Below are 14,943 nucleotides of genomic sequence, written 5' to 3'. Positions count from 1 at the left end.
CTGACTCCTTTTTACAGGCGATGTAATCATTCACAAATATCCAGAGGTTTCGACATCGGATAGAGTCGATAAAATCAGTGGGTGAGTCTAATCTTAGTCCAGAGAATCAATGTAATCAAGAATAGTAATGCTACATATCATTTGAAGCTCAAGGCATAAGAACCGTGGACCATTGCCGAGAGAGCAATCACCAAATATGGAGAGGAAATCTTAAATAAGGTCATCTTGAGCAAAATCAAAATTTGGAATATCTTAATCAACCCAGTAGTTTCATAAAACCTTTATAATAGGGTTCAATAAACCTTATTGTGGGTGGGATTTTCGCAAACCACAATGAAAACGTTACGACTTTTGTTTACATATAGGTTATAAAGCGTTTCAAAGTTAATAAGCTGAACCGCAAAATGTGGATATCGCTATCCGGGGTATTAGACGTGGTAGACGTAGAATTTACTACCGATATTCGAAGTCAGTGGCCTTAACTTTAAGAGCGCTACTTTATGGTCGTCATAATCTTTTTTCAAATCAACAATTGAGCGACTAGTGGAAAAATTTGAATCCACAGGCACAGTACAAAATGTTAGCGCATTTATTGAGGAAGATTTAAATCAGCATCTCTGAGACGTCGTTGTGTCGAATTTTGCGAAAAGAGCTTGGACTACATCCTTACAAGTTCAAATTGACGATAGAACTGAAGCCGCTACCAGAATCAACGTATGTTGGTGAAAATTATCCGAAATTTTAATCGAAAAATCATCTTCAGCGAACGTGAAATTGCAGTAGTTCGGCCGATTTATGCTTGAAAACCGTCGAAAATTGGGTTCAATGTCTGAACGTCTGCAAGCGTGCCCGTGGTGGCAAACCATTTGTAGCGCTCTTATTGAAAAGCCCTTTACAAAATATCGCATATAATTTCCTATAATTATTAGAAAAAAACTGTTAATTCTACCAGAAATCTACAAAGCTTAACAACTACTCCACGTTTTTTCAAACGACGTGACTTTCCTTGAACTCTGGTAACAGTTATGCGTATTACTTAATGTGAAGACGTAATAAATTATCGTATCTCATGCATATATCTACAAACTAAATATATACATACGTTAAGTCCACGTATAAAAAAACCGCTAATAAACGGCACTAAAAGCCAAAGCGTGCGATCGGCGCACTTCAAAGTGCTGCCATATTTGCAATCTATGACTATTTTCCATAAACTCCACTTAAAAAGCATAGGGAAAGAAACTAGCATGTGCAACCATGCCACATTTCTAATAACTCGTCATGTGTTAGACCAACAGCTGAAGCCCGCTTTATGGTCGCACATTTTAATGAGTTTTGCACTCGTGCAATAAACGATGAGGTGTGTTGGAGAAGAAAAAGTGCGCTGCGAACGTTAAAAAGGGTAGAAAAAACGTTAATTACTTTATTAATGCATTTAGAATGCCAAGAATCATGGAATTATCCATCAAAATGTTGAACTGTACGCCACCGGGCTTTGAGAAACGACCAGCCTAAAAACCTCAACACGGATTTAGCGTGCGGTGGGGATGTCACGTGCGTGAATGGTAAAAGTTGGCTCTTATATATAGAGATACGTGTGACTATTAGTATAGGGTGGTCCCTAATAGTCTTCATACTTTTATGAGATGAGTTGTCAAGGATTTTTCTCTTCCTTCCTATAAGTATCGTTTTGGTCAATAGAAGGGAGTGACTATTTCTCGTCACGAAGACCGAATTGCACACTGATCGTGAGTACGCGTTCGATCATCTATTGATCTTATCAACCCTCTCTATGAAACAAATTTTCCAAAGAAAGAAAAGTCTTTCAATGGGTTCTAAGGGTTTAAAGTATTTTAGAAGTCTCATTTATTTTTATTAGAATATCTAAAAGAGTACCATATTGACAACAAGAAGCTCGGCCTCAATTATTCTAGTCCACCTTCTCCACATCACCACTGTTTCCACAAGTTCACTTTAGTACCATAAATGGTCGCTATTTGTCGCATACTTTATTTACTGTTATTGTTCTACGGGAAAATAGAAGGTTGTCGCATTTCCGCTTAGACGCGTGAGCATTATGCAAAGCAGTTCTAAAAAGCGCCGCAGCCGATAAAATGTGGCAAATAACAGGTGCAACAGGTCGGTAGTCAAACGTACAGCAAACTATAATGACCGCTATTGGCGCGTTTTTCATGCTTTAACACACAGTGTTTTTTTACCACAGTTGTCTCTTCTTCGCTGCAGTTTAACAGTTAGTTGGCGATACTTAATATGCTAAGCCCTTTGGCTGAAATGGCCATAAGCGTGCCACACTTCCGCTGCACTCGTTGTTGTTTGTGGTTGTTGTATAAAAACAGTGTAAATAGGGTTTTAATATCTGATAAGCTATGTAAACACCTTAATGTAAAATAATAACATACTAATTACAAATTCCGTATGGCCATTGAAGTGCAGTTCTTTTAAAATTTGGGTAAAAGGGTCAAGTGGCCAAAAATGGCAAGCTTGTGCATTAAATAGTGTGAGAAAAATAGTTGTGTGTCCATAAACAGGAAATTCCAAACACTAAAAAGGAAAAAAAATTTTTTTTGGTCATATAAATATTTGTGTTTAATATATAGATACTTAAGCACTATTTTCCTTGACCTTAAATGTTGATATCATATTTTTATTAGAATTTAAAAGAAAAAAATGTAACTTTCATATACAGTATCAAGGCTGATCTCATAAATTTCTCATCTCACCTAATTTCTCAAAATTAATACGTTATCATTTAAATAATTTTACCTCCTCCAAATTAGTTCACTTTCCAGATTTATAAAGCTCTAGAACAGTCACTTTTATGGCATATATATCTTGCATCCGATTATATATATTTTCATTATCGTTACCATTTTAGGAAGATTTTTGTATCCTAAGCAATATTAAATATTACATACATATATCTATCATATCTTAATATATTTTAACAGCCATAGTTTGTTTGGAATTCATTTATAAATTACTTACGATTTAAAATTTCTGGCGTAGTATTAGAGATCATATTCTTGAAAATATCTGGAATAAATAAGGTGAAGATCATTTATAATAACAGTAAACTATAAATTCACACTATTTTATTAACATTTTATATCTTTAACGTAATATAATTGATACGGTTAGTAAGTAAGTAGTATTAGATTTATCTAGGGTTCCGATTTAAAACTTTATTTTTGGCCCTCAAGAACTCTATACATATTAAACGTTTCACTGGAATTGTCTATTTAAGGAGAGGTCTAAAGAGTCAACAAAGGGAGTTTGAAGATAGTCCTACATGGAAAGATGGAAAGTATATAGTAACAATGCATATAAAGATACTTATATCCATTATTAAAAGTACACAACTTGTAGATTATATAAGAACTTAACCATTAAATCAGAGTCTGATGTCTACCATTTTTCATCAGATTTGTAAAAGGGAGTTATCGGATAAGGATATTGTATATAGATTTACAATAGTGTAATAAGTATTGAGTAATAAATCTATAATAATTTGAGACGATGACGGTCACATTGACGCAAGAATCATATTCTTCAAAGCTATTAAGTATTCAAAATAAGTTAACATGACCTATCTCCATATCAAAAGTACTGATAAATAAGCTATACTGAACTGTTTAAATTTCAATGTAAATCAGATTTAACAGTCGGGGCAGAGGATAATAAAATCGAAAAGTATACATATGCAATCCAAATGCTGTTATATATATCTTAAGGTTAGAAAGTTGAAATACTGAGTGGCCACTGTCAGGTGGCCGCACACGCCTGTAAAATGGGGCTGACAGATCGGAAAGTCTACAGGAAACGTCAAGTGCAAAGTATCTGTGAAAAAAATGGAGCATATCTTGTGCGCTTATCTTGCATTGTCAAAGCAATGGCTCCCGCATTTGGGAGCGTCACAGTATGAGGCAGTACAGAATCGAGAAGAGGTATCGATAGTAAAACCACATAACCTTTTAAAATTCGCATCAAGCGGAGGCATCAAAAGCCATCATAAAGGCTCACTACTCCTTATTGATTATGTTACGGCACTGGTCTATGTGTGGTTATTGCCCTACCAGACTAACCTAACCTAACTTAAGGTTAGATAGATATACGAGGTGTGTTCAAAAAATAACGGGAATTGTAAAATTTAAAATTTCACACGCTGGAGAGTCCACTTGCCAAGAGCATCCCAGTTCCCAACTCAATTAATTTAAAAAGGCAACGCAGGAGTATTTCGATCCCAAATTTAGTACGATGGTACCATCAACAGCTGTTATGGTGGTATAGATTAAGAACATAAGAACCAAGTACATTAGTAATTAAAGTTATCTAAGCTATAGTAAGCATAGTTCTGCGGACAGGTTTTCTGGGTTCTGGAAGAAGACAGGTTTTTATCAAAACTTCTATAATGTATATAATAAAGACAAGGAGAGTACTCCTCTTTATTCAGGTTTAGTGTATTAAATTAAGACTGAATTACGATATTTAAAAGTATTATAGGCAACCGCGCGTAAATTCTGTCAGAGCGTGAATCTAGAATAAGGTGTAGAATACTGTATGTTAAACACAAAGTTATATTGATTTATATTCTCCATATTATATAATCAATATGCAGCAACATAATACTTTACCATAATTTATCGGCCAAATGATAATATTAATAAATTATGCCAGCTTAATGTTATTTAATTTTCTCATAAACGTAATTTAAACAACAAAAGCCATGCATTAATTATCGACTGACAAAACCAAGCCAAATATTGACAGAAAGAACTTGTACACGAAGAGAGTGTATTATAAATAGTAGTGGGAGAATTGGTGAACTGCATAAGCGGGTGTGAGTGTGAATGTATAAATATATGAAAGTTGGGTAAAAATAATCGTGTAAATACACTAGGCCAGAAGTATTAAGCTTATATAGGCAGAGGTGAACTGCAAGTGGCGACGTGCGACAGAAATTTGAACGTGTCGCTGCCCGATAAAGGTGTTTGTTGGTATGTAACTCTATAAAGGCAAGAGACTTACACGGCATTTGCAGCTCGTTTAGCATAATAATTTCAGATAAACAAAACAATTGACAGGCTAAGAAGCACATACTAAACACTACATACATATAAGAATATATGAAGAATATATTGAATTAACTCGAAAAAAAGAATTACTGAAAAGCGGCACACATGCACTTCAAACTATAAATAAGAAAACAAAAATATAACGAAACAACAACAAACATGAAAATGCAACTACAACAACAGCAAAAAAAGAACACCTGAAGACCATTAGAAGAGACAAGACAATTGAACTTTGTAATCGAAACCTGAGAAGCTGCACAATGCATTTGGTACCCCAACAAACAGCCAGTCTACAGTGTGGATGAGGTGAAAGGTGCATAGGTGTGCGTCGAGTAAAGGGTTAGATTTACTGTTAGGCCGTTAAGACAATGCACAATGCTGCTGAGTTTACTTTGCACTGTCTCTGTTTTGTGTTGGCTTTCTTCTCCATACTTCGAATTGTATGCAGCTCACCTTCGAGGCGAAATTCGAGTTGAACTTTGAATTGAATTGCCTGTCAACGTTATGACATTTTGAAGTTGACAGAATCTGCTGCTGTGACAGCAAATGTTCGGTTGTTTTTCTGCTTGCTGCTTGAGTAGCAGCTTAGCTGGTTCATTACTGTTGTACAGCCGGTAGCTAAGTGTTTCTACGTATTTGTATTTGTGGTGAAAAAATATTAGAAATTCAGTAGTTGACAGCGCTTGTTTACAAAGTGCTGTTAGCAAGTTGCTCATGAACTTAGAAATATTTTATGTATTGTTTTTGTACAGAAAGCACGATCATAGGTCGTGGCTTGGAAGATAAGGTTTAAAATATTACAGAACTTTTGACCAAACTGACCGTTGTGAACTCGATTTGTTATTAAAAACCATGTTTTAGATCTGAAGATCTCTTACTGAAACTTTTATAGATCATTTGGCTTGAGCACATTTCCTAATTATGCTTCCCGTTAAATGTCTTTATAGAGATCTAGACAATTTTATCAGGTTCTCAAGGAGTAGGTTAGTCTTTTTCCGATGCAGAACACCTTAAGCACATTCAGATCGAGATTATTTGGTTTGAAGTGGTCTATATCATTGAGTTTTGAGTCGCTGAACTATGTTTGATTTGTTTTTTACTAGGATTCAGTGCAGTGTAGTTTAAATTATAGTTTGGATCTACATGCACGTGACTTATTCAAAGAATGGGTGGATATCTTCCAAATTGTTCGGAAAAGCAGTCTACAGTAGAGCTGGTGGCAATAAGATGTCTATTTGGGACACGTTGTTAGTGTTGTAGCCATTATTTAAACCCGGCTTGGGGTCTTAAGAAGGAATTAGTTATCATCCGAGACATCTAACAGCAGGTTCAGGAAATAAGCTACATATTTCCATGGGTTGGATCAAAGGATATTAGATGAGATTGGACATACAAAAAGGTGGTTAGTATCACGCGGGTACCCTTTGCATATAGGACCTATTTTGAGTATGACGGGGTTTAGTCTGGATAAGTAGGACTGTAACGTGGTACTGTATCCAGAACTGCACAAAGGTTAAAATTGTTTCAAGGGGCAACTCGAGTTCGGTGTCTGCGAGGGGTGGCGATTTGACTTGAACAATACCATTCACTGGGTGGAAGTCAATAAAGGTTTAATAGGTCCTCTTTGAATAGCATTCTGTGCTTGACTAGAATGTACTCTTGATGGATCTAGGCTGCGGCTCAGCTTGCAGCTGATGAATGCAGAGGGCTTCTACGATATATCCTTCTTTTGCTTTGAAATTTCGTGAGATTTTTCAGTAAATATTTATTACAGCCATTTCATTCATCTTGAATCTTTTGAGGAACAATAATCCAAATGAGTATACCTCACAACATACTGGGTTTCATATCAGGACTGTGGTATAAGGTATGAAGACTCCTAATATGTATTAAGAAGCTGAGAACTATTTTTCTTCCCTCAAAAATCTTTCTATTAATCTGTAATAAATAGAAGTTGGAACTCGGAAAAAATACCATAATACCACATATGGCACATATGGCACAAGCAATGCTCCAGCCTGTGGTTACACGCTTTAATCAAAAGTATTTGAACTTCTTTATTTGAACAGTCCATAATATTTGTTTGGTCATTCTGTGTGATAATTTTGTTTATTTGTATACTATTTATATCTATAATATACCACCAGTAGTCCTCTTCATTGTTTACTTTCATTTTACGTTTTACTATTACTTGAGTCATGCTATATTTACACAAGTGCAAGCAAGCCAACGCGGCTCAAAGCTACTGCTGCTGCTGGTGAAGGTGGAAGAAATAAAGGTATGACAACAAACACACCGACCAAACGAATTGGGTCAAATCAAAGTGTGGTTAAGTGTCAAATATTTGTTATTTTTTTCGGCTACCGTTTCTTGTATCTTTTTTTCTTTATATAAAGGCAGTTTTGTGCTGTATTTTGTATAAATCTTGTTGGTTGGTCAGACAGTTTGTGGGACCACCGCCAAAGTGATTGCTTTGTGTTGAAGCGCGTTAAAGAAAATTCTGCGAATTTCATATTCAACGCCTTGTAAATCCTTTTATGGCGGCAACATTGATGTGTGTTTTATTAAAAAGGAATAAACGGTTGTTTTGCCCTTTTACCGCTAGTGCAATGAAATTTATGAAACAGCTCAGTTGAGATGTGTGCTCGTTAATGATGAAGGTGTTTTAATTTTGATCCGCTACAATTGAGTGACTTTTTTATGCGTAATTAAACGATTTATGCCGTTATAATTTTTAAATGGTGTGTACATGTTTTCTTTGGAAATGTTTTTTTAATGTAGCCGGAATTGATTGGTTAGTACTGCTGATGATATTGTTGTCACTGTTTTATATACATATATTATTCAGTTATAGGTAGGTCGAATAAGTTTCTGAAGTTGAACTTCCATATTTCTTGCAATAGGTCTTATAACACCTTCCATTTAATATTAAAAATACTTGATCAAAGGATATTTTCAGGCGCCATCGTTCACCAGGAACTGAAAAGAGTTCTTCGTGCTGGATACTTTATCATATTTCATTCTCAATAGAATTATTTGATCTTTTTTATAATCGGTTTATAGAGATATTAAAGTTTTTCACAGAGCTTTTTTCAACCAGTAGTTTTAGAAATTATTCCTTCTATTACACAAGCATGCTTTGAACGATATTTAAAGTTCATAGAACCTACTAATTTTAGTACCTTGCTTTCTTGTTTCTTGACTTACTATACACAACGGTTCGGATTTAACTTACTAGGAAATATGTTGATTAAAGCTTTTTGGTGTTGAGCTTTTATTGTGCTTTTTGCGGAGGTTTTTTCACTATATGCGGGTGTTTTATTCTTAAAATTTTATACATTTGAAAGCGAGCTTTTATTTTTAGAAGACTTTCAGCGCTGTTTGTCCTTTGTTTAGCATATGAACCGGAATTTCTCTCTTAGCTGACCAAATTCTATTAAAGAAACTCCTATTGCTCTGTTAAAACAATCGGTATAAGGGTCTGTCTTGATTTAGCAGAAACAACCCACTGTGGTACTAATGGCGTTTTTCAGAAGTTTATACTCAGCTATAAGTCTCTCAGAAAGCATTGGATACGCAGCGTCAAGTAAGATTCCGATTTATAGATTAAGAAGTTAAAGTAGCCCTGGAGACGATAATTCTTTCTTCCAAGAAGATGATATTTACTTTATGAGTCAAATCATATTAATTTTCATGAATATGACCGTAAGATATTTAAATGAAATATAATGTCTTTATATTTTAATTTTAATTTTAATTTTAATTTTAATTTTAATTTTAATTTTAATTTTAATTTTAATTTTAATTTTAATTTTAATTTTAATTTTAATTTTAATTTTAATTTTAATTTTAATTTTAATTTTAATTTTAATTTTAATTTTAATTTTAATTTTAATTTTAATTTTAATTTTAATTTTAATTTTAATTTTAATTTTAATTTTAATTTTAATTTTAATTTTAATTTTAATTTTAATTTTAATTTTAATTTTAATTTTAATTTTAATTTTAATTTTAATTTTAATTTTAATTTTAATTTTAATTTTAATTTTAATTTTAATTTTAATTTTAATTTTTATTTTAATTTTAATTTTAAATTAAAAACTCTGCTTGCAACTCTGACCATATTCACTCACTCTCAAAGCTAATATTTACATGTTACACTTATTTCCTTTAATTTACCATGTAATTTTTTAATACGCTCAAATATAAATACATTCACATACATTTGCATATTTATATTTACGGTCTAATCTATAGATTATTTACACTTGACCCATTGACACATTTTTTGGTAAAATATAAAACCAACATTTTCATAATATTTATCTTTCATTAACAGCTCACCAATTCGTTTATAAATATGCATAAAAGCACAAAAAGCGTAACAACATGAATAGGTAAGCAACAAAAGTCTTTTTTCACATATTTATTTTTATGTTGGTACATTTGTATGTTTGAGCTCACACTTATCATATTTGTGGTGCGGACCAAGCAGCAGCAGCAGCAGCATTTGCCGATGGACGTATGACTCATGACGATTTGTTGCGGTTGCAAAGCGTTCAACAGCAGCAGAAAAGTTAAACAAAAGAAAACTTACATTTGTACATATGCATATTTGTCGTGTTAAAACCAACAACAACAACACTAACAAATATGACTCAATTTTTTGTGTGTGTCCGTAGTTGAAAATATGATGGCTTGCTGTGCCTGCTGCAAATCGCATTAATAAGCGAAAATTCAACAGGTTCGTCATACATCAGTGCACACCGAATGGTAATACACTTACGCATCCAAAGGCACATACAGACACACAAGTAAAAACAGCAACATACACATGAATAAACATACAAATATACATACCTAAGAAGTGCTTGAACTTAACTAGCACTTATACGCATTTAAAAATACTGTATTTTCTTGCTGCTATTGTTGTTGTTGTTTGGTCAAAGTTACAGTAATAAAGTTAAGCATGGCAATAATCAGTTGTTGTTCACTTTACGACGCATCACCGCAGAAAAATGTAATTTAATCCCTTTTAGGGATACACGCACACATATACACATATGAGAGTATGTAAGCTGGAACATAGCAGCTTACATAGCGCTGCAGAAATGTAAGCAAACATGATTTTATGTGACTGTAAACACTACTTAATATTCATATTTGTATGTGTGTTCGTGTGCAGTATGAGTGTTACAAGCATCAAAGCGCTGACGGCTACTTCAAAATATGCAATCGTAAATGGGCATTTGTAGGCATTTGTAAGCTGCTTCCGCACGGGAGCGGTTCAATATGTAAAACTTAGGGGGCGCTCGTTTAGTAAAGATAGAGGAAATTTAAAAGCCTAAAGCCCTTTTTCATTCTGGAAATGGTTTTGGTAATGTTAGTTTGGGTTAGGTTCATATGGATAAGTCATTAGGTTGCTAATTTTTACTTCAGTTTCATCTAGCATAGTGTTCAAAAAATAACGGGAATTTTCGTTTTTTGAAGAATATATTATTTAATCGTCTACCTTTATTCTTTCGCAAAATAGTCCCGATTTGATATTATGCACTTATGCCTGCGCTTCTTCCAATCGTCAATACACTACTCAAACTCAATTTTTGGGAAAGCATTTAGCATTTAAAACGACGGTTCTCTTTTTTTTTGGAAATAGAGAAAAGTTACACGGATCCATATCTGGCAATATGGCGGCTGAGACCTAATTACAGTTTTGTTTTCGGCCAAGAAATCACGAACAACTAACGCAATGTGTAATAAAATTCCCGTTACTTTGTCAACACATAAAACACATAAATTAAAATTTCCCGATAAGAGGACTAAACAAAACACAAAAAACATAAGCCTGATTTTGTCACGAAATCTCAAAAAAGTTCTAGCTAGTTTTGAAATTGTCTCCAACTATTATAGTTCCGGGCTAGTCTGGTAGTAGTTAGGTAATACTTAATGTTAGTCTTCATATTCCTCTTATTTATTCAAAAATAGTCCTGAATCGCTTTCAAACGGTCTCTCATTATTTTCGAAAGTGTTCAGAACGTTATTCAAAATAGTATCTGATTTTCGTCAAATGGTATCTTTATTAGTTCCGAAATAGTCCTGAATAATAATCATTTTTATTTGCTTTTTTCATGGTTTTCCTAAATATTTACTTCATGCCAAATTCCTGTATTCCGAAGCAGTTCTGAACTAATTACTATTTTTCGAACAGATCTTCAACTACTTCCCACTTGTTTTAAAATACTTTTAAACTAGTCTCGAAATGACTCGAAATACTAGTATATATTTATAATATTTGCTCTGAAATGATTTGGAAAAAATCTTGAAATTGAAACCGATTCCTTAAAGAGTTTTTGTGGTAGTTTAAATGGAGAGAAACTAAAAAGCCAACAAAAGACTTAAGCGCCGAACTTCTGCCTCCATGCTAACGCTGAACCGCTCGTGTTTCTTACAAACTGTTACCCATTCGGTTACTTAGCTGAGCTCAAAACTAAACGTAAGATGTGAAAATGCATATGGGTGAACAGTTAATTTTACGAGCGTCAAATAACTAAGTAGAAATGTCTATGCGAATGACTAATGCAGTAGATATGCAATTATAGTGTGCGCTGTATGAGGCAAATGAGGAAAAGTAAGCAAATGAAGAGGAGCGTAACCAAATAGAAAACAGTGGCGGTGGTGGGAGTAAGTAAGGGTGGTAATAAATGGTTAAAATAAATAATAAGAAGGAAATTTGGTCGGTTTAAACAAGATGTTATATCCTATATTGATTCTAATTTTTCTCAAATAATACTAAAAAATTATAATAATTAAAATTTACTTAAACCCCCCTTGATTAAATGTTTTCCTCTCCACTGCTCTTTCACTGCCATCTAATTCATTAGTTTACCTTTTTCTACTGATTAGTCATCATCTTTGCATGCAAGTGGATGGCGTGATAAAATACAAATTGGAAATTTAGAGTTCATGATGTTCAGATGATACAATATGATATCAGGAAAAATATGAATCAGTAACTATCGGCTGATCAGAAACTCAGTTTTTCCTAAGAACATATGCTAAGTTGTGTAATTTGAAACACTTTATGACTAATAATTAAATTAATACGTATCTTTATGGTTTATAAGAATAGAAAGAAATTAGTTTTTATACACTCAAAAAAAAAAAGTTGCTAGGAGAGTATTAGAGTTTTGTTCACATAACGGTTGTTTGTAAGTCATAAAATTAAAGGAGTTAGATATAGGGTTATATACAGTAGTTTTCCGAAATAACGAATATTCGTTTTAACGAAAACCGCTTATAACGAACAAGCTAATTTGTTACATTGAGTACCGTAAATAACGAACATCGAGAATTTGTAAGTACTCAGTTTAACGAACAACATGAAGAAGACATATGAAGAAAGTGGAAGAAATCGAATTACATCGAACCAGAATTAAAAATAAAACTGGAAAAAATTAAAAAAAAAAAATGTACAAATTGAAAAAATGTTGAATTTTATAAAAAAGCTTAAAATTATTGATCAGCACCAAATAGAAGTATGAGTGTCAGAATTGGTCCATTTTGAAGAATTTATTGGATTTGAATTGTTTTGTTATGGTTTTTCATTTTTTAACAAATAATTAATAAAACAATTTATTAAACTGCAATTTACGGATATATAACTCATTTTTCTTGATAAAAATACCTCTAAGTGAGTACTCGAATTAACGAAAAATTCGATATAACGAACAGACCTGACAATAAATGGGTTCGTTATTTCGGAAAACTACTGTGTATCAAAATGATCAGGGTGAGGAGACGTGTCAAAATCCGAACCACCACACATCATGAAAATAGTTTGAATCTGATAATAACCACGCCCACCTCCCATACAAAGTTTAGGTTGAAAATTACTAATAGTGCGTTAACTCACTAACGAAAAACGTCATCGGATCGGGGATTACCTCAGCCTCAAAGATGGATAACAACCAAGAGAAACTACAACATGGTTCTGATACTGTAACAGCCAATTGAGGTTTCGTCTACGTATCTGTGAATCGCTGCTGAATTGTACGCAGAACCGATCAACTTCTGAAATGAGTCGTTGCAGGTAATTAAAAGTGGCTCACTCACGACAACATCTAGCAGAAACGGTTGTGGCTGAATCACGTTGAGCTGGCCCAAGCTGGGAACAAGCAAGAATTGACAGTACTATTGGCAGAGAATTAGATAGTCGATGGTTTCTAAGAGGTTTCTTTCATATCGACCATCCAATGTAATAAATTCGACATATAATAATAAAGTAACTTAAATAACAATTATTACCTCGATTTGAATATAATACTGAATATTTTAATTCGAAAACTGTCACTTTTTGGTCGGTTAAATATTATTTATGAATGACTTATTAAAAACTTGTAAAAATAACTTATTTCAGAAATCACGCAATTCATATCAGAAAATCTACAGCCGAGGTCTATAACCAAAAACCGGGTAAGTGAAGTCACGGTCCGAAAACAAAGGATGCAACACTCAATTTAAGAACTCAAAAACATTTACACATATGTCCATAAAAAATCCAAACAATAGCACAGTAATTTTTACGCCTACCGCACTCCTGCCAATCATCAGCGAACCAACGCGTCCATCTAAAAATGTTCAGAAGATAGCCTACTGATGCGTCGATGCGTAACGAAATGGACATATGTATGGTCGACGGATTATTGCCTGCCTTTTTCCTGCGATTCGTTGTAAGTCACACTGGGTAATTAAGGTCTACGGTAATAAGCGACACTTTATCCAACCGCTGTGTAATAAATACCGCATTTTTTCCACAGTTCAGTTGACGAATGTGCCACCGCCAACTGTCGTTCCGCAGTTCACATGGAAAGGAAGTCGAAATTGCATTTTAACTGGAAATCATATTGTAATTTCGCAAAAAGGCAAATGTTGCAAACAAAATTGAAATTAGCCCAGTTATACTTACATGGCATGTAATGCCCATAAATGGCGTTGGTAGCAAAAAGAAAGGTGCTGAAACTGTTAATATGTAAATAAATATGACGTTTTAATGTACTGCCCAGCAAACGGGCGCATTGGAGCACAAAGCCATTGCTGCCATTTTAGGAAATGCCTCGCGTAAACTTAATTAGCCCAGTGAGTCAATAAAATATACAGGCGCCTGCCAAAACTTAATGAGCCGTGGTGGAATTTTAGTTGGGTAATTTCGTAGAGATTCGCACAATGGAAAGTAATTATTTGTAATTAGGTTGTTGTTAAAAAATAAAAAAAGTATTGTTCATAAATTCTTTATTGTTTTGACATTAAGATATAATAATAATAAATGTACTTAGTTTTGTTGTAAAGAGTGAACGCAGAATTGAATAATTTCATATGAAGTCGAATATTTTAGGTTGGATTTTATTATTTCCAAATATTTTAAAAAGTGGTGTTTCTAATTCATCTTAGTCTTTCAAATCTAACCACAATTCTCTATTTGTTATTGAGAAGAATTTTCTCACAGTTTTGCTGTAGCATTAGTCCCTTTATGTCGATCTTATTCTCATTAACACAATATAAGTGATATATATCATGTGCTCGTCTCTCGGCTCAAATAGTTCTTTTATAGCCGAATAGTACTTATACGGTACAAGGACTTACAGGTCAAAGTAGCTGTTTCTCAAGGGTTCCATCCTTAAGATATATCTAGTAATCTATTGGGCATATGCTTTTTACCAGAATTTTTTATTACCCTAACGGTACTCCATACTGCCAATCAGGATCATGGAACTCTTCTTGTCTTAGGCAAATGAATCGAGGAAATATTTAAGACCGCTGGCTTGGTCGACAGAGATAGACTCTGCAAATCAGG

Source organism: Zeugodacus cucurbitae, chromosome 4 (genome assembly GCF_028554725.1).
Source record: "Zeugodacus cucurbitae isolate PBARC_wt_2022May chromosome 4, idZeuCucr1.2, whole genome shotgun sequence".
NCBI lineage: Eukaryota > Metazoa > Arthropoda > Insecta > Diptera > Tephritidae > Zeugodacus > Zeugodacus cucurbitae.
This window is presented reverse-complemented; position numbering follows the sequence as displayed.